The sequence below is a fragment of the Cherax quadricarinatus genome, chromosome 100 (genome assembly GCF_038502225.1).
Source record: "Cherax quadricarinatus isolate ZL_2023a chromosome 100, ASM3850222v1, whole genome shotgun sequence".
In the NCBI taxonomy this organism is placed as follows: Eukaryota; Metazoa; Arthropoda; class Malacostraca; order Decapoda; family Parastacidae; genus Cherax; species Cherax quadricarinatus.
The window spans coordinates 430001-449114 of NC_091391.1; positions in this window are offsets into that span (position 1 = coordinate 430001).

The following is a 19114-nucleotide window of genomic DNA, read 5'->3' on the forward strand; positions in this document are numbered from 1 at the left end:
TGAAGGTGAGTAAGATGAGGTGCTCATCTCAATTGAAATTAACCTTCAGCTAAGGTTTATTTTAACATTTTTTGTCATTTTATTTAATGAGGCCTGGTCTCAGACCAGGCCGTGGGGACGTTATTTTATTTATCTCCAGGTATACTCCAGGTATACACGACTATATTAATGTAACATTAATATTTTGTGGTAATGGCTTAACAAAGTTCCTGGAGAGAAAAAAATTACCACAATAATTGCATTGTGTCCTTTTACCTAACATATTGTTGGTAATTCTACCGAAATATTAGTATTTTCTCGTACTAGATAGGTTATAGAAAATTAGTTTGAATATATTTCTTTTAAATTCTTTGTTACAAGTACACAGTTTTCAACATTATCCATGTTTAAGTTTATAATGCATAACTTAAATATATTTATTCACAAAATTTGCACTTATTCTTTATTATTTAAAATTATAGTGTTTATTTTTGCATATCCTCTTTAATTTTTGTCTGGGTTGCTTCACAAGTAATGCTTCAGTACTGGCTTAAATACCATTTCTTAACTCTTTCAGGGTTGGATCCCCTGATCTGAGAATTGCTCTCAGGGTCGAGGAATTCTCAAAAAAAAAAAAAACTTTTTTCTAATGAAATGACAGAATCTTTACCAAAAGGTAATGAAACCAAAAGTATGAAATTTGATGGAAAGCTTACGGAATTACGCTCTTGCAAAGTTAGTGGTCTCGGTGATATTTACGCATCAGCAATTTCACTCACTTGGATTCCTATTTTAGGCCAATTCCATTGTTCCACTCAACCTAACTCGTAGCTATTTCACTAATATTCCTATCGATTTGAATAGAGAAAGTCTCCAATTTACCTATTTAAACTGTAACTAGAGAGTTGATGGAATATGTGGAAGATGGTGAGGAAGGGAGATGTTATTGTGTATCGCCTTCCGTAAAAACAGCAGGTAACTGTGCTTCTGGGGTTCTTTCTCTTTTCTAGCTCTGTTTTCTCTCATTAGGGTCTCTCTCATTAGAAACCTGTCTAATGTAATTTGCTTTTGCCTGCATTTTGAAATGTTTCTGAAGTGAGACATAACGTTGTCATTAAGCAGGTTTATAACACGATTTGCTACAGCTTTGTCTGGGTGATATTTTTTAAGAAAACTTTGCACTTTCCCCCCATTTTACACACATTTCTTTTTTAAGAGCAGTAGGGACATACAGTGGACCCCCGCATAGCGAACTTAATCCGTGCAAGAGGGCTGGTCGTTATGCGAAATGTTCGCTATGCGAATTAATTTTCCCCATAAGAAATAATGGAAATAAAATTAATCCGTGCAAGACACCCAAAAGTATGAAAAAAAAATTTTTTTACCACAAAAAAATGTTAATTTTAGTACACACAAACTGAAAAAGGCATGCACAATTACATGACACTTACTTTTATTGAAGATCTGGTGATGATTGATGGGATGGGAGGAGGGGAGAGAGAGTGTTAGTGTTTAGAAGGGGAATCCCCTTCCATTAGGACTTGAGGTAGCAAGTCCTTTTCTGGGGTTACTTCCCTTCTTCTTTTAATGCCACTAGGACCAGCTTCAGAGTCACTGGACTTCTTTCGCACAACATATCTGTCCATAGTGGCCTGTACCTCTCGTTCCTTTATGATTTGTCTAAAGTGGTTCACAACAGTGTCATTGTAACAGTCACCAGCACGGCTTGCAATAGCTGTGTGAGGGTGATTTTCATCAAAAAAGGTTTGCACTTCAAGCCATTTTGCACACATTTCCTTAATCTTTGAAGTAGGCAATTCCTTCAATTTCTCTCTCCCCTCCTTTGAACCAGTTTCCCCAGGTCTGGCCTCTTGCTCTTGAAGTTGATCTATCAGCTCATCAGTGGTTAGTTCTTCATTGTCCTCCTCCACCAACTCTTCCACATCCTCCCCACTAACCTCCAACCCCAAGGACTTCCCCAATTCCACAATTGATTCCTCAACTGGTATACTACTCCTCTCAGGGTTAGCCTCAAACCCTTCAAAATCCCTTTTGTCTACACATTCTGGCCACAGTTTCTTCCAAGCAGAGTTCAAGGTTCTCTTAGTCACTCCCTCCCAAGCCTTACCTATAAGGTTTACACAACTGAGGATATTAAAGTGATCCTTCCAAAACTCTTTTAGAGTCAATCCAGTGTCTGTGGTCACTTCAAAGCACTTTTGAAACAGAGCTTTTGTGTACAGTTTCTTGAAGTTGGAAATGACCTGCTGGTCCATGGGCTGCAGGAGAGGAGTGGTATTAGGAGGCAAAAACTTCACCTTAATGAAGCTCATGTCCCCATAAAGTCGCTCTGCCACGTCTGTAGGATGACCAGGGGCATTGTCTAACACCAGGAGGCACTTAAGGTCTAATTTCTTTTCAGTTAGGTAATCTTTCACATTGGGGGCAAATGCATGGTGTAACCAGTTATAGAAAAATTCCCTAGTGACCCATGCCTTACTGTTTGCCCTCCACAGCACACACAAATTATCCTTGAGGACATTCTTTTGCCTGAACGCTCTGGGAGTTTCAGAGTGATACACTAATAAAGGCTTCACTTTGCAATCACCACTAGCATTGGCACACATCAACAAAGTAAGCCTGTCTTTCATAGGCTTATGTCCTGGGAGTGCCTTTTCCTCCTGAGTAATGTAGGTCCTGCTTGGCATTTTCTTCCAGAACAGGCCTGTTTCATCACAATTAAACACTTGTTCAGGTTCCAGTCCTTCAGTTTCTATGTACTCCTTGAATTCATGCACATATTTTTCAGCCGCTTTGTGGTCCGAACTGGCAGCCTCACCATGCCGTATCACACTATGGATGCCACTACGCTTCTTAAATCTCTCAAACCAACCTTTGCTGGCCTTAAATTCACTCACATCATCACTAGTTGCAGGCATTTTTTTAATTAAATCGTCATGCAACTTCCTAGCCTTTTCACATATGATCGCTTGAGAGACGCTATCTCCTGCTAGCTGTTTTTCATTTATCCACACCAATAAGAGTCTCTCAACATCTTCCATCACTTGCGATCTTTGTTTCGAAAACACAGTTAAACCTTTGGCAACAACAGCTTCCTTGATTGCCGTTTTCTTGCCCACAATAGAAGCGATGGTTGATTTTGGTTTCTTGTACAACCTGACCAGGTCGGTGATACGTACTCCACTTTCATACTTATCAATGATCTCTTTCTTAATTTCAATGGGTATTCTTACCCTTTGAGGTGTAGGGTTGGCACTAGAAGCTTTCTTGGGGCCCATGGTCACTTATTTTCCACAAACAGCACCGAAAACACTGTAATAATACGAAATATTCCGAGTGTATGCTTGAATGTTACCGCGGAGGCTGCCTGGTAAACAATGGGACGGGCGGCACATGTGAGGCTGGCTGAGGGCGCACATTGGACGCGTCTCGGACGAAGGTCGCTGAGCGGGTTTTTGTCAACTATGCGGGGCAAAATTTTAGCGAACAAAGCATTCGCTATGCGGATTGTTCGCTATGCAAGGCGTTCGCTATGCGGGGGTCCACTGTACTCCCTTCCCTCTACCACCTCTGAAGAAATTTCCTCAACTACTGTATATTACTGCACCCTCTGAAGGTCCTGCAGTTCTTCTGTGGTAAGCTATGCTTCATGCTCCTCCACTAACTCCACCACAGCATCATCACTGACCTGCAAACCCATGGACTTGCCGAGAGAGAGAATATCCTCCATAACAGTCTAAAATTCTTCAAAGTTACTTTCTGCCACAGCAGCTGGCCATAATTTCCACCAGGCAGAGTTCATGGTCCTATAAGAGACTTTTTCCCCAGGCTTTGTCTATGAGGCTTAAACAGAGAAGGATGTTAAAATGGTTCTGCCAGAATTCTCAGAGGGTCAACTCGATATCAGATGTCACTTCAAAGTACCTCTGGAATAGTGCTTTTGTTTAGAGTTTCATGAAATTAGAGATCACCTGCTGGCTCATGGGCTGGATGAGTGGAGTTGCATTAGGGGGAAAGAACTTCACTGTTATGAAGTTAAACTCCTCCAGCAACTCAGCCTCCAACCCTGGAGGATGAGCAGGAACACTGTTCATAACAAGAAGGGCTTTCAGGGCCAAACACTTCATTGACCCATTCAATAAAAAATTTCCTGGTTACCCAAGCTTTACTGTTAACCCTCCGCATCACATTTAATTTACTTTTCATAACGTTATTTTTCTTAAAAACCGTCAGGTTCTCTGAGTGATAGACAAGCAAAGGCTTCACTTTTAAATCACCACTTGCATTCCCGCACAACAAAAGAGTTAGTCTGTTCTTCGTTGGCTTGTGTCCTTGCAATGACTTCTCCTGTTGAGTGATATAAATGCTGTTTGGCATTTTTTTCCAAAATAACCTGTCTCGTCACAACTGAACACTTGTTGGGGAATAAAACCCTCAGCCTCTACATAGTCACTAAACTCATTGACGTATTTCTCAGGAGCATTTTTGTCAGAACTATCAGTCTCCCTGTGCTTCACTACACAGTGTATGCCACTTCTCTTCTTTAATTTCTCAAACCACCCATGACTGTTATTGAACACTTTACTACCTGTATCAGCATTCATTCCAGGAGTGTTTTTAAGAGATCAGAGTGCAGATGTTTTGCTTTTTTGCAAATAAAGGTCTCGGAAACTATCACTGACTAACTTTTTTATTGATCCAAATCAACAATTTCTCAACCTCTTCAATTGTTTGTGGTCTTTGTTTCATAACCGCTTTCACTCCTTTTGCAACATCAGTCTGTTTAATGGTCTCTATTTTTTAGTATCGTAGAGATAGTAAATTCCGCCTTACGAAACTCGGTAGAAAGATCAGACATGCGGGCACCACTTTCATATTTTGCTATGAGTTCTTTTTTCATCTCCATTGAGACTAGTCATGTTGACGGCAGTGAGGGGACTTGAGCTAGAGTTCGTCACGGCTATGCTAGCTGGAGATTCGTCTGTAAAAACTTGCATTTGTGGTCACAGTGGTGGCCTATGCTAACCTTCCTATGGTGTAGAAATATACCTAGTTGGACGAATCTTATTGTGGCTAGCTGGTCGAGTGGCTAACGCGAAGGTCTGGAGTTTTGAGACTCTCTGACCGCGGGTTCAATCCCGCCTGTGGTATGGTTTGTTTGCAATCGTGCCATTACGATTTCGTGAGTCTAGCCAATTTTTTTTGGGTTTACTGTTATCACTAATCTTCTTAGGCCCCGTGGAGACTTACTTATACAAATAACATAAAAAAAACGCCAAAAAATGCGACAAAACGAAATGGTAGTTTACAGCAAGGTTCAGCGGAGTTTTGTACTGAGCAGCAGCTGCGGGGAGACTGTTGCACATGTTCTGGCAGATCGTGTTTGTTTGGTTGAGTGCTGAGCAAATGGTCGACTACAGAGCGACTTTTTTACCGAACAAAGAGTGTGAGCACTGAACTGTTAGAGTAGGGAGCTGTTCGAGTACTGAGGTTCCACTGTATATATTTCTGTGATCCAAGTTTAGGAATACAGTGGAACCTCAAAAATTGAACGTATCACATATCTTACGTTTCAAAAATAGGACCATTTTTTTGGACAAACTGTGTCCCTATTATCGAACGCGCCCCTATTTTCGGACCGCCGGGTACAGGACCTGTCTGTCGGCCCGCTCTGTCCGCGTCCCCGCGCAGGCGCCTTGAGCAGTCTAGCTTTGTTTATGCTTGAGTGAACACTAACCTGCGCTCTCATTCATGCATTTTACGATTATTTCGTTGTGTTTAGTGCTTGTGGGACTGTGAAATAAGCTGCCATAGGCCCAAAGAAACTTGCTAGTGGTACCCCTGTGGTAAAGAAAGTGAGAAACACCATAGATGTGAAGAAGGAAATAATAAAGAAGTATGAGAGTGATGTGAGACTTGTTAAGCTTGCCAGGATGTATGGGAAAAACAAGTCGACCATCAGTTCTATCCTGTCAAAGAAAGAACAAATCAAGGAAGCTGATGTTGCGAAAGGTGTTAATATAGGGAGTGGATGAGGTGCCCTCTTCAAAGATTAAGGAGATTTGTGCCAAGTGGAATGATGTCCAAATGTTTGTGGAGAAGTACCACCCTGAGCAAGTTGAAACAAGCCATCTTTGCAACAAGTTCAGTGACAGAACCATGTCCCATTTTAGGGAAATGTTAAAGAGGCGCCAGAAACAGAGGACTCTAAAGCTGATCCCAGTGGCATTAAAAGACAGAGTAGGGAAGTAACCCCAGAGAGGGCTTTACCTGAAGTCCTCGTGGAGGGGGATTCTCCTTCCAAACACTAACCCCAACTCCCTCTCTCCTCCTCCCTATCTTCCAGATGCCATCACCAATCTTCAATAAAGGTAAGTAAAAATGTTATTTTATATGTATTACTATACATAATTAAAAATATAGTATTTGTTGTATGTAAAACTGTAATTAATCTCTGTAAAATGTATTTTTTGTGTGAATATTTTTGGGTTTCTGGAACGGATTAATTGTATTTCCATTATTTCTTATGGGAAATATTGCTTCGAATTTCAGACTTTTCGAATTTAGAACTAGCTCCTGGAACGGATTAAGTTCGATTTTTGAGGTTCCACTGTAGCAGTCTGTTGTAAATCATATTAATTATCTGGCAATTAGGTATTTGGCATTTAACATTATCTGACAATGTTGTTGAAGCCATCATCAAAATATTGCACCAAAAACTAACTTCGAAAAAAGACACCTCGTATAGTTGAAAATTTGGCTCTCTCCTCCCTGAGAACTCCAGGTATTGTGCTATTATTCTGGCCAGTCTAGCTCTGTACACCGGCCTGGTATTGTTTGTCACTAGGACTCTGTAACAGTCAACAGTTATCGTCACTTTTTTTTTTTTTTAACAGGCCACTTTCCACCAAGGCGGGGAGACCCGAAAAAAAAAATGACATTTTTATCATTGCTCCCTCATTGTGAAGGCTATTATTTGTGCATGTAGTAGATCTTGTATGTTCCTTTAAAAGTGAAGACGTATTCCAGGTGTTTTAATTACATGGCTCATAAATTGTCAGAATGGGTCATCGTTATTGTTCAGAGTTGAAGCCATGAAAGATATTAATTTTGATGGGGATGAATGTGAGGCAACCAGTGTCATGGCTCATTTACTGACTGATAAAAATAATTCAAAGAGGTCTTGGCACGCACACACACACACACACACTCAGCTTGCTTACATGTCAACTTCGCAGTAAAAGGATGAGAAAGACCATGAAATGTCATTAATTGAAGTGCCACATGGGCTGAAACAGGTCCAGGGCCTTCAACATTTGAGGAATTTTTGCAAGATATTCAGAAGTTTTTCCTGACCTTGACATCAGTCGCATAAACTGTTGGTGTATGTTAACCTAAGCAGCCATACAGAAGAAGAACCCCCAAGGTACTTTCTCACTTCCAGAAAACTATTCAGGTTCTGTTGCAAGTGACTTTAGTAAGTTTAACTTGAGAGTACATTTACTACGAGGAGAACAATTTTACACCACTTCGTGTATTCCCACATGAGGATAGGGAAATTCGGCTATTTTTTGTCTTGATCCACTTCCTCCCCAAACACTGTCTTGTGAAGTACTTGACCCTCCTATTGCTAGAACATTTAGCTAATAAATAACAAAAAAAGGCACAATACCTTGACTGGAACGATACACAAATAACCTGCACATAGAAGGGAGAAGCTTATGACGACTTTGTAAATGGTCCTAGTCGGACCGAAACGTCATCATAAGCTCCTCTCTTCTATGTGTGGGTTATTTGTATATTTAGGTAATATTCCATTTAAATAATCCTTTGATAAGGAAGCCAATACTGAAGCTGTTAGTGATTTTCCTCAGAGGCTATAGAGTTTGTACCTAATATTTTTGTTATAAGCTACTGACAAGTTATTTTGTATATTTAGAGGTGAACTTCAGATTGCTTCACCAGATTTGCTTCAACCTTCAAACTGGGTTTGTATTACTGTTATGTATTACTGTATATGGCATTCTGCTATATTTTAACTTCCATATTAGTTGCATCTTGGAAACTGCTTTTGTCTACTGTCTGGCACTTGTTTATCACAACATAATCAGAGTTGTTGTATGTGTAGTTTCCTGTACTTAATGGGATATTATTAAGTTTTACATTATCTTAAATGTAGGCCCTAGCAACTTTTTCATTCCGTGCATTCTACATTCTGCTAATTCATCTTCACAGTTCAGTGTTATTTCTTATTATTCCATAGAAAATATTCCACTAGTCATCAACATTTAAAAGTTTAGTCTTATTCCTAATGTCAGACTTAGTTTTGCATGAATTGATGTGCCTAATTTTGACTTTTTTACACAATTTCTACAAGAAATTGTATTTGTCAATATCCTATAAAATTTAATATAAATTTTTGTTATAAATTGGCAGAAGACTTATGAGGACCTGGGAGCCTTTGGCTCCTATATCATTGTATCCTGTGCAGGTTTTCTACTGAAGGTTTGTACACTATTATTACAAATTATATGTTTTGAACACTTCAGAAAGCTACTAGTTTTTATTGTATCCTATTATGAAATTTATACACAAAAACTTCGAGGTACATTATAATTTTTGTCAGTCTGTGGGCAGGCAAGTTTACATGCTGGGAAAACTTGAGCCTTCATGGATTCATTGAGCCTCACTGGGAAGTGCCCTCTTGTGTTTTAACTCAAAATGGGATGCTCAGATCTAACCCAACTGGATTGATTGGCTGTCCTTTCTTCAGAGACCTTATTCACTGGTCAAGCAATGTTTTGCAGGGAATTTAAAATCTTTGCTAAGGCTGCTAATAGCCCCTTGTCTTTCTCTGTAAACCAGTGCAGGGGGACAAAGAATATTTCCTTGTTACTGAAGTGGAGGTGAATTTTGACTGAGTCAGCCATTTTTTGCTAAAACAGGGCCACCCTTCCTTTTATCTATTAATTTAAGCCTGTAGAGGATTCTCCAATGTCTTCAACAGTAGGGGATATATGACCCTATTGTATTTAATTCTTTGCTTATTTTTTTTTTTCTGCATTTCACAAGGTGACTAAAATGCCAGGAGCATGGGGCTAGTAACCCCTTCTCCTGTATATATTACTAAATGTAAAAAGAGAGACTTGTTTTTTCTTTTGGGCCACCCCACCTCAGTGGGATATGGCCACTGTGTTGAAAGAAAGATGATTTATAATTATTTTTTTTTATTAAGAGGCAGTTTACTAATTGCTCTTATGCTGCCCAGTGAAATGTTTTCGTACAACTCCTACGAATCCTCAGAGCCTTCCATAATGTCCCTGGTCTTTCTCATTCTTATTACGACAATGTAATTTTTTGAATTGTTTGTTAATATAATAATGTAAAGGAAATTGAGGACATTTGATTTCTCTGTATTTTGTCATCTTTGGACAACGAAGATATTCCAAGTGCCGTACACTCAGAATTGTTAAAGTAGCCAAGTGATGCTAGCCTTGGTGGTGACAACAAAATTTTGTATTAATGCACACTGGACTTTTGCCCATTTACAAGTTTAGTACAGTGGAGCCCCGCTTAATGATCACCTCCCAATGCGACCACCTATGTAAGTGTATTTATGTAAGTGCGTTTGTACGTGTATGTTTGGGGGTCTGAAATGGACTAATCTACTTCACAATATTCCTTATGGGAACAAATTCGGTCAGTACTGGCACCTGAACATACTTCTGGAATGAAAAAATATCGTTAACCGGGGGTCCACTGTACTTGTAAAGTAGGACACAAGTGCAACTAATGTGACATTTTATTATGGCAACGTTTCACTCTCCAGGAGCTTCATCAAGCTTGATAAAGCTCCTGGAGAGCGAAACGTTGCCATAATAAAATGTCACATTAGTTGCACTTGTGTTCTTTCACTTTACATATTGTCGGTAATTCTACCAACTTTATTACAGGTTTAGTACTTGTTCATGAATATAATATTAATTTGCTGAATAAACCAAGTTTCCCAGGCCAGCAGGACATGACCTCCCTTTCCTTGAATTAAACCTGATTGCCATCCATTCTTTAGTCAGTGCACAATCCCTGTAGGTTAGTGTTTTTCCCTCTGAACACTACTTTGCTGAGTGATCTACAAGAAGTACCTGTATTTCTGTATCATATCCTCTTCAAGGGGGGCTCCTTGGCATGGTGAAGAGGCTCTTGGTCTGAGGAATTAGCCCTGTCGGTCTTCTTCCTCAGACCGAACCTAATTACCCCCCATTCTCCCCTCCTCTATCCCATCCTCCCCTTTTTCCATTCCTCCTCCTCACCCCTCCCTTTTGCCCTTCCTCTTTTTGGCCTTTGGGATTTCTCCCACAGGCGCGCTAGTTCCTAGGTAGGGGAAAGGACACCGGGGTCCATCCCATTCCGTTGAGGTTCTTGGCGGTGGCGTAGTTTGCCGTGGAATCTGGATTGCCTGGGGATGTCCCGATCCCTCTCCGGTATCCCAGAGTAGCTTTGGGTGTCTTTCGGGCGACGGGTGTATCTCTGGAAGCCACCTTTCGGATTCCGGGGGTGGTGGCCGAAGGAGGTATGCTTTGTGGCGGATATCCGGCCGCCCTCTCTTTTGTCCACCGAGGTAGCTCGGCAGATGTGAGGTTGCTATCCTGGATTGCTGGTTTACTGGCATGAAGGGTAGGGTATGGCACGGGTTCCATGCTGCATCTGCGCTACTAGCGGTGCTGAAGTCCTCTTGGGCGCGGAGGGAAATTTCCGGCCCTTTCATTCCTCCTGGGAACTATTCCTCCCCGCTCCCCCCTTTTTTTATTCTTTTTTTTTTTATTTTTATTTTCTTTTCTTTTTTTTTCTTAAAAACAAAAAGCAAAGGAGTAACCTAACCATGGCAGCCCTAGTCCATGAACCCACTACCCCCGGGCCCCTTCTTGATACCGCACCCCATTCTGACCCTGCCTTGTGTTTAGACCACTCTTCGGACACTCCTGATGCCCCTGTACCTCTTGCTGGTGCTGTTTCCTCACCCGCTTCAGGTACCGGGGCTTCGACTGACTCCTTCGATTTGTCTGAACTCCGCTCTCCTTTGACTATGCTTCCGGCTTCTCCCTCTGCGGTATGGCAATTTTCGAATTGCCCGCCCATTTCACGGCGGACCAACTCCGGTCCTACTCCTAAACGCTAATGTCAATCTCCTGATGATGCTCCTTCGTTACCTTCCCATTCTACTTGGAAAAGACCGACACGTCAAGCACTCCCTCTCCACGCTCAGTTTCGGACCACACAATGGACTAAATTCTTTACTTTAAGACCGACTTCTTCTTCTGCCTACCTTTCTGACCATAGTTTTGGCAAAGCGCTCCTGCGTCATGTTGATAGAGATATTTCATTTCATGCTCTCAAGAGCGGTATGCGCATCGTCACTGTCCAGAATGCTACCCAAGCTCATGATCTTTCTCTCCTTTCGAATATCGATACTACTCCTGTCACTATTGAAAAACATCTTTCTCTCAATTCTTGTAGTGGTACTGTCATTCTGCCCCATACCATAGTCCAACAGAATTTCCAGTCATGTGGCAATGACATTTTTGAACAGCTGGAACTCCAGGATCTCCCAATCCTCAAAGTAGACACTTATGTCCTTCCTGCCCGGGGGCGGAGACGTTACCCTTGCAATGTGGCTCGTTTAACTTTCAACAGCCGAGAACTCCCGTCCTCTGTATATGTCGCGGGACATCGGTTACAAGTTCGAAAGGTGATACCTACACCGCAACAATGTAGAAATTGCTGGCGTTTTGGTCACCCAGCGAAATATTGCAGATCTATGGCCGAATGCCCAGTCTGTGGTGCCGACGACCATTCTAATACATCTTGCAGTCAACCTCCATCTTGCCTTAATTGTAATGAAGCTCACCCTTCGTACTCCCGCCGTTGCCAGGTCTACTTAAATGAATGTGAAATCCGTTGCCTCAAAGAGGCAGAAGGTCTCCCTTATGCTATGTCTCCGCCTCCAAGGGAGACTACCCCGTGTTTCTTATTCTCGTGTTTCCAAACATCCCCCCACTTCTGGGGTCCCATCTTCTGCAGCCTCCTCTGTTGTTACCCCTCCCATAGCCACTACGGCATCTAATCCTTTTGCTGTCCTTGGCTCTGATGTCCCGTCTACAACTCAGTCTGTTCTCACATCTTCGCGTCCTTCCTCACAAGCCCCAGTATCGACAAGACCTCGTACGACACCTACTACCAATCGCCCCTCTACTCAGAAGTCCAAAAAATCCACATTGCTCAAATCTTCTTTGCCCCTTCCTTCCCTTCTTCCACCTCCACACTTTACCTTTCCAGTCTCTGTACCTAGTTCTTCCCCTCTCTCTGGCTCTATTACAAGTGTGGAGATTCACCCTCCTCCTCGTACTATGCCTTCCACCCCCGTCCCCTCCCAAGTTTCTCCCTCTTCTGCCACCTCCCAGGTGTCTGCCTCTTCTGTCCCCCCCCACACTTCATCTCCAGTCCCTTACACTCTTCCCTCCCCCTCTACTTTGGTACAGTCCATTACTGTCCCAATCTTTACTTACCCTCCTCCTTCTATCTCCAATATGGTCTCCCATACATCTTTGAATTCAGAAACACTTGAAGCCATTTCAGAATATATTGCAGAGACTAAACCTTCAGTGAACACTGATTCACTTCCTGTTCCTTCTCTTCCCTCTCCTCCATCTTCACAACCCCATTCTTCGCAACGCTCCATTCCTTCGCTACTTGAACGTCTTCCAGTGCCACCACACGTTGACTTTTCTAACCCCTCTAGTCCGTAGGTGCCTTTACCTACAGATTCCTGGTATTTTCTTCATCGCCAATCATGGCCTATTTACGGTGGAATATCCACGGCCTCAGGGGTAATCGGGGTGAGCTTCAGATGTTGCTTTCCAGGTTTTCCCCTGTTGGTGCTTGCTTACAAGAACCAAAATTACACTCGGCTGTTTTCCAACCTATCTCGGGGTATAATTTATTGTATTTTTCGGATCCTTTCTCAGATGGGACCTTTACTGAAAGTGCCCTTCTTCTACGCAATGATATTCCGTACTGTCAACTATTTGTCCATACCTTGCTGCATTACACCGCAGCCCTTATCCACTTGAATAAGTGGTTTACAATATGTTCTTTATATCTCTCTCCTTCTCGGGCATTTTCTATCCCAGACTTTGCCTTGTTTCATCCTTACCGCCACCACTTCTGTTACTCGGTGATTTTAATGCCCACCATTTCCTCTGGGGGGGGGGGTCTCATTGTGACTCACGTGGCATCCAGTTGGAGGCTTTTCTCGCCTCTCACCCCCTCCATGTTTTAAATACGGGTACTCCCACCCATTTTGATCCTCGTACTCATACTCTCTCTTGCATCGATCTATCAGTCTGCTCTTCCTCCACTGCACTAGACTTCACCTGGTCTGTTCTACCAGACTTACATGACAGCGATCATTTTCCGATCACTCTTACTTCTCCTTCCTATTCACCACCTTTCCGTAGCCCTCACTGGCAATTTGATTGGGCAAATTGGGATCTTTACTCACACCTCACTGCTTTTAGTGAGGTTCCTTCTTCATCCTCCATTGATGAGCTCCTACACATCTCGACGTCAGTTTATACCGCAGCTTCTCATTCTATACCCCAAACCTCAGGCAGGCATTCTCAGAAGTGCGTGCCTTGGTGGTCTCCTGCTTGTGCTCGTGCAGTACGTTTGAAACGTGCTGCATGGGGCAGGTACCGGTACAATAGAACCGCTGAGAGACTTCTTGATTTTAAGCAGAAGCGTGCGATCGCTCGCCGTGTCATCAGTGAAGCTAAACGCACTTGTTGGTGAGACTATGTTTCCACCATCACCTCTGCTTCTTCTATGAGTGCAGTCTGGAAAAAAGTGAGGAAATTGAGTGGTAAATACTCTCCTGACCCGGCTCCTGTTCTACGGGTCGCTGGTGTTGATGTAGCAAACCCTCTCGACGTTGCCATTGAACTTGGCACACATCTGGTCCGTATTTCCCGAGGGCTCCATCTATGCCCCTCGTTTCTTTCCTCAAAGTCTGCCAGAGAGTTAGTACCCTTGGACTTTTCTTCTCTCAGAGAAGAACAGTATAATGTGCCTTTTACACTTCAAGAACTGGAGGCAACGCTCTCTGCTTGCCGATCATCGGCAGCTGGGCCTGACGACATTCATATTCGTATGTTACAACATTTACATCGGTCAGCCCTTGTAGTCCTCTTACACCTCTTCAATCTTATTTGGGCACAAGGAGTTCTTCCCCAGCTGTGGAAATCTGCCATTGTTCTCCCTTTCCGCAAACCGGGTACTACAGGACATGATGCCTCCCACTATCGCCCCATCGCTCTTACTAGTGCAGTTTGCAAAGTGATGGAACGTCTGGTAAATCGCCGTTTAATGTGGTATTTAGAGACACACAACAGTCTCTCCGCTAGTCAATATGGCTTTCGTAAGGGTCGTTCTACCATAGACCCCTTACTACGCTTGGGTACGTATGTTCGTAATGCCTTTGCGAATAATCACTCGGTTATTGCCATATTTTTTGACCTTGAGAAGGTATATGACACAACTTGGAGGTATAATATTTTGGCCCAGGCCCATTCCTTAGGCCTCCGAGACAATCTACCATCCTTCCTTAAGAACTTTTTAACTGACAGACATTTCCGTGTTCGAGTCAGTAATGTTCTTTCCCCGGACTTCGTCCAAGCTGAAGGTGTTCCTCAGGGATGTGTTCTAAGCACAACACTTTTTCTCCTTGCTATAAATGATTTGGCCTCTGTTCTTCCACCCAGTATTTGGTCATCACTCTATGTTGATGACTTCGCTATTGCTTGTGCAGGCGCTGACTGTCACCTTATTGCAGTTTCTCTCCAGCATGCGGTCCACTGTGTTTCCACTTGGGCCACCACGCATGGGTTTAAATTTTCAAGTACCAAAACTCACCAAATTACTTTCACTAGACGCTCTGTTATCTCCGATCATCCTTTGTATCTCTATGGCTCCCGTATCCCCGAACGTGATACAGTCAGGTTTCTAGGCCTTCTCTTTGACCGTCGGTTATCCTGGAAACCTCACATTACCTCTCTGAAGGCAACTTGTCACAGCCGGCTAAACTTTCTTAAAACCCTTGCTCATCTTTCCTGGGGAGCTGATCGTCGAACTCTGCTTCGCCTACATTCAGCCCTCGTTTTATCGAAACTCGATTATGGTGACCAGATTTATTCCGCGGCCTCTCCTGCTACTCTCTCTAGCCTTAACTCTATCCATCACCAAGGATTACGTTTGTGCCTTGGTGCTTTTCGCTCTTCCCCTGTTGAGAGCCTCTATACAGAAGCAAATGTTCCATCCTTGTCTGATCGCCGTGATGCCCATTGCCTTCGCTACTATGTACGCTCTCACGATCTACACAATCCTTCCATTTATAGAATGGTCACCGATATTAGTAGACATTCTTTATTCGTTCGCCGCCCCTGTTTGCTCTGTCCCTTTTCTCTTCGCCTACATTCACTCTTGTCTTCCCTTCAGTTACCACCTTTATATGTTCATGTAGCATCTCACTTTTCCCTACCCCCCTGGGAAGTTCCAGCTGTTCGGGTCTGTTCTTTCTCACTCCCTTGCTCGATAGCTCAACTGCCTATGGTGGCTTCCCGCTCTCTTTTTCTTGATCACTTCCACTCCCATTCTCATGCCACCGCTGTGTACACAGATGGCTCTAAGTCTTCAGACGGCGTCGGATTCGCAGCAGTGTTTCCGGACAGCGTCGTGCGGGGGCATTTACTATCTTCAGCTAGCATTTTTACTGCTGAACTGTATGCCATTCTTGCAGCACTTATTCGTATCGCATCTATGCCTGTGTCATCATTTGTAGTAGTCTCAGACTCCCTTAGTGCTCCACAGGCTATACGAAAATTTGATACATCTCATCCCCTAGTTCTCCGTACCCAACTTTGGCTACGCCGTATCTCTACCAAACATAAAGATATTGTTTTTTGTTGGGTCTCTGGTCATGTCGACGTACAGGGCAATGAACAGGCAGACACTGCTGCGCGGTCAGCAGTACATGACTTACCAATTTCCTATCGAGGTGTTCCATTTCTGGACTATTTTGCTGCAATAGCTACCCACCTTCGCACCCGTTGGCAACAACGTTGGTCAACTCTGCTCGGTAACAAACTTCATTCTATTAAACCGAGCATAGGTTACTGGCCGTCTTCTTGTCATCAGTGCCGAGGTTGGGAGACCACTCTCTCCCGCCTTCGCATTGGCCACACTCGTCTTACTCATGGGTATCTCATGGAGAGGCACCCTGTTCCTCTCTGTGAGCAGTGTCAAGTTCCAGTATCGATTAGCCACTTTCTGTTAGACTGGCCTCTCTATCAACGAGCACGCAGAATTTACCTCCAACGTCGTCTTCGTTCTACTACTCTCACTTTACCTTCTCTTCTTGCTGATGGACCCTCCTTTAATCCTGACTCTCTCATTGACTTCTTGACAACGACTGATTTACTCCACAAACTCTGATGATACTTTTCGCACTCCCCTCAGCCCTTTCTAGTTCAGTCTCTTGCTGCCTTTTACCCTTTCACCATCCACTATCCCGCTGTTATCCGTAACCTATTACTCATCCATCTCCCTTTTGCCACCTGATGCCCTCGCTTCCTTCCTGCCCTGCAGCGCTGTATAGTCCTTGTGGCTTAGCGCTTCTTTTTTATTATAATAATAATAACCTGTATCATATCTCCGCCTACCTCTGTCAGTGTAAGTTAAAGGCCCAGTAGCTGTACCTTAAAATATTTGATAGGCATAGGAGGTGCCTCTTCAACTCCCTCACGAGACCTAGGAGCTATAACTAACTCCAGGAGCCAGAGATCAACAGTTTCAAGAAGCCTGGGAGTGTGAGGGATGCTCTTAAGAATCCTGTAACATAACACCCTAATAGACCAAGGAACTGCAGATTAGCACCTATAAACAAGTAAATTGACAGAATTCAACTCATTTATTATAAATCTAAAAGACTAATCACTCACTGAAACTTCCCAGGAAATTTCCATTGAGTTTTATGCACAACCCCTCAAGGAAGGTTCCTTGATGCTGGTGAGGGGCTCTTGATTTAGGGAATAGGATCTGTGCTCCAGTTCCCCGAATTAAGCCTGAATGCCTTCCACATCCCCCCCCCCCAGGTGCTGTATAATCCTCCGGGTTTAGCGCTTCCCCCTTGATTATAATAATAATAATTTATGCACAAACTAAATGTCTGAGAGGAGTGGAGACTGGCTTTCATTTAAATTTACTGTTTCTGGGGATAGTCTCAAGTGAGATTACTTGATGCTGTTGAGGGGCTCTTAATACAAGGAATTGGATCAGATATTCCCTCCCTTGGATTGATGCTGATTTATTTCTGTTCTCCCAAGTGCTGTATGACCTCCATGGGTTTAGCATTATCAAAACAAATGTAATTTGAATAGTAGTAATATTGCAGGGGATGTTCTAGAGTAGTGGTTTTCAGACTTTGAAGTCTTCAAACTTTTTTATAAAAAATCACAAAATCTTGACAAAAAGGTAAAATTTTAGAGTAGGCTTTTGGATGTACATGTCTTAGGAAGATGCTGGTGAGGGGCTCTTGAACTGAGTTGGAATGTTTTCCATTTACCCAGGTGCTGTAAACCCCCTTTAAGTAGTGCTCTTTCCCGTGAATGTAATGATAATGCTGTCTCAATTTCTTTAAAACCTTTTGTCAGTTTGCAAAATTCACATATTTTGGACATTTAGCTTGCTCCTGCCACCTTAGGGACAAGGATTTACACGAGTTTTTCTTGGGAAATGGATTCTCTTCATAGGGTACCTGTACCATCAAGGGACTTCACTACAATTCCTATAAGGGGCTCTTGATCCAAAGAATTAGACTGTCCTCCCCTTCCTTGGGTCGACTCTGATTGCTCCCCATTTTCCAGATTTCCCGTGCTTTGCTAATGTGGCAGTTTTTGATTATACCCATTGTATTCACCACTTGCTACAAGCTAAGTATGAAAATATTTTAAGATAAGTAATGTGTGTACTGTATATGCATTTTGTAGGCCTAGCTCTATTGCTCACTTACCATGACCACATGACCATAACACAAGGCACAGATCACTCTTTGATGTTCCTCGTGTTCATCTCACACTATGCAAAAACTCAATGCACATAAAAGGCCCTAAAATCTGGAATTCATTAAATGTAAATATAAAAGAAACACTACCTGTTTATAAATTCAAGTCTCTACTCAAAGATCACTTACTCACCCAAAACCAAATAAATACTGAATAACTGAACCTTATAAATTGTATATCTTAAATGTTTCTCACAATTATATCACATAAATGTTAAACCTAAAACCGAATCTAACTTGTGCTTTATAGTAATCTGTTTACATTAATGTTTTATCACTGACTTCATCATTGCTTAGTTAATCTTAAGTTAATTTTAAGCCAGCCCGTAATGCTATGCATAGTATAAGTGGCTTTGGCATGCTGCTCTTATCTGTATTTTTTTTTGTACCTCTGTATGTGTGCTCAAATTTATAATAAATAAATAAATAAATAAATAAATTGTGTAAACATGTTATTAGACTTTTACATGCATTTGAAAGTAAAAAAAAACTATGATTCACTTTACAGTGATTTTTTGTTTTACAGCAATAGTCTGGAACCTAACCTGCTGTATAAGTGGGGCCCTACAGTAACCTGGAACCTAACCTGCTGTATAAGTGGGGCCCTACAATAACCTGGAACCTAACCTGCTGTATAAGTGGGGCCCTACAGTAACCTGGAACCTAACCTGCTGTGTAAGTGGGGCCCTACAGTAACCTGGAACCTAACCTGCTGTATAAGTGGGGCCCTACAGTAACCTGGAACCTAACCTGCTGTATAAGTGGGGCCCTACAGTAACCTGGAACCTAACCTGCTGTATAAGTGGGGCCTTTCTGTGGTTGCTTTTTCCAAGTTTCCCTTGTATGTATTTGTTTAAAAAAGCCAAAATTAGGTTACATTTGTTTAAAAAAGCCAAAATTAGGTTACACAGACATATTCTTGTGTGCAGTAATATTCCTTAT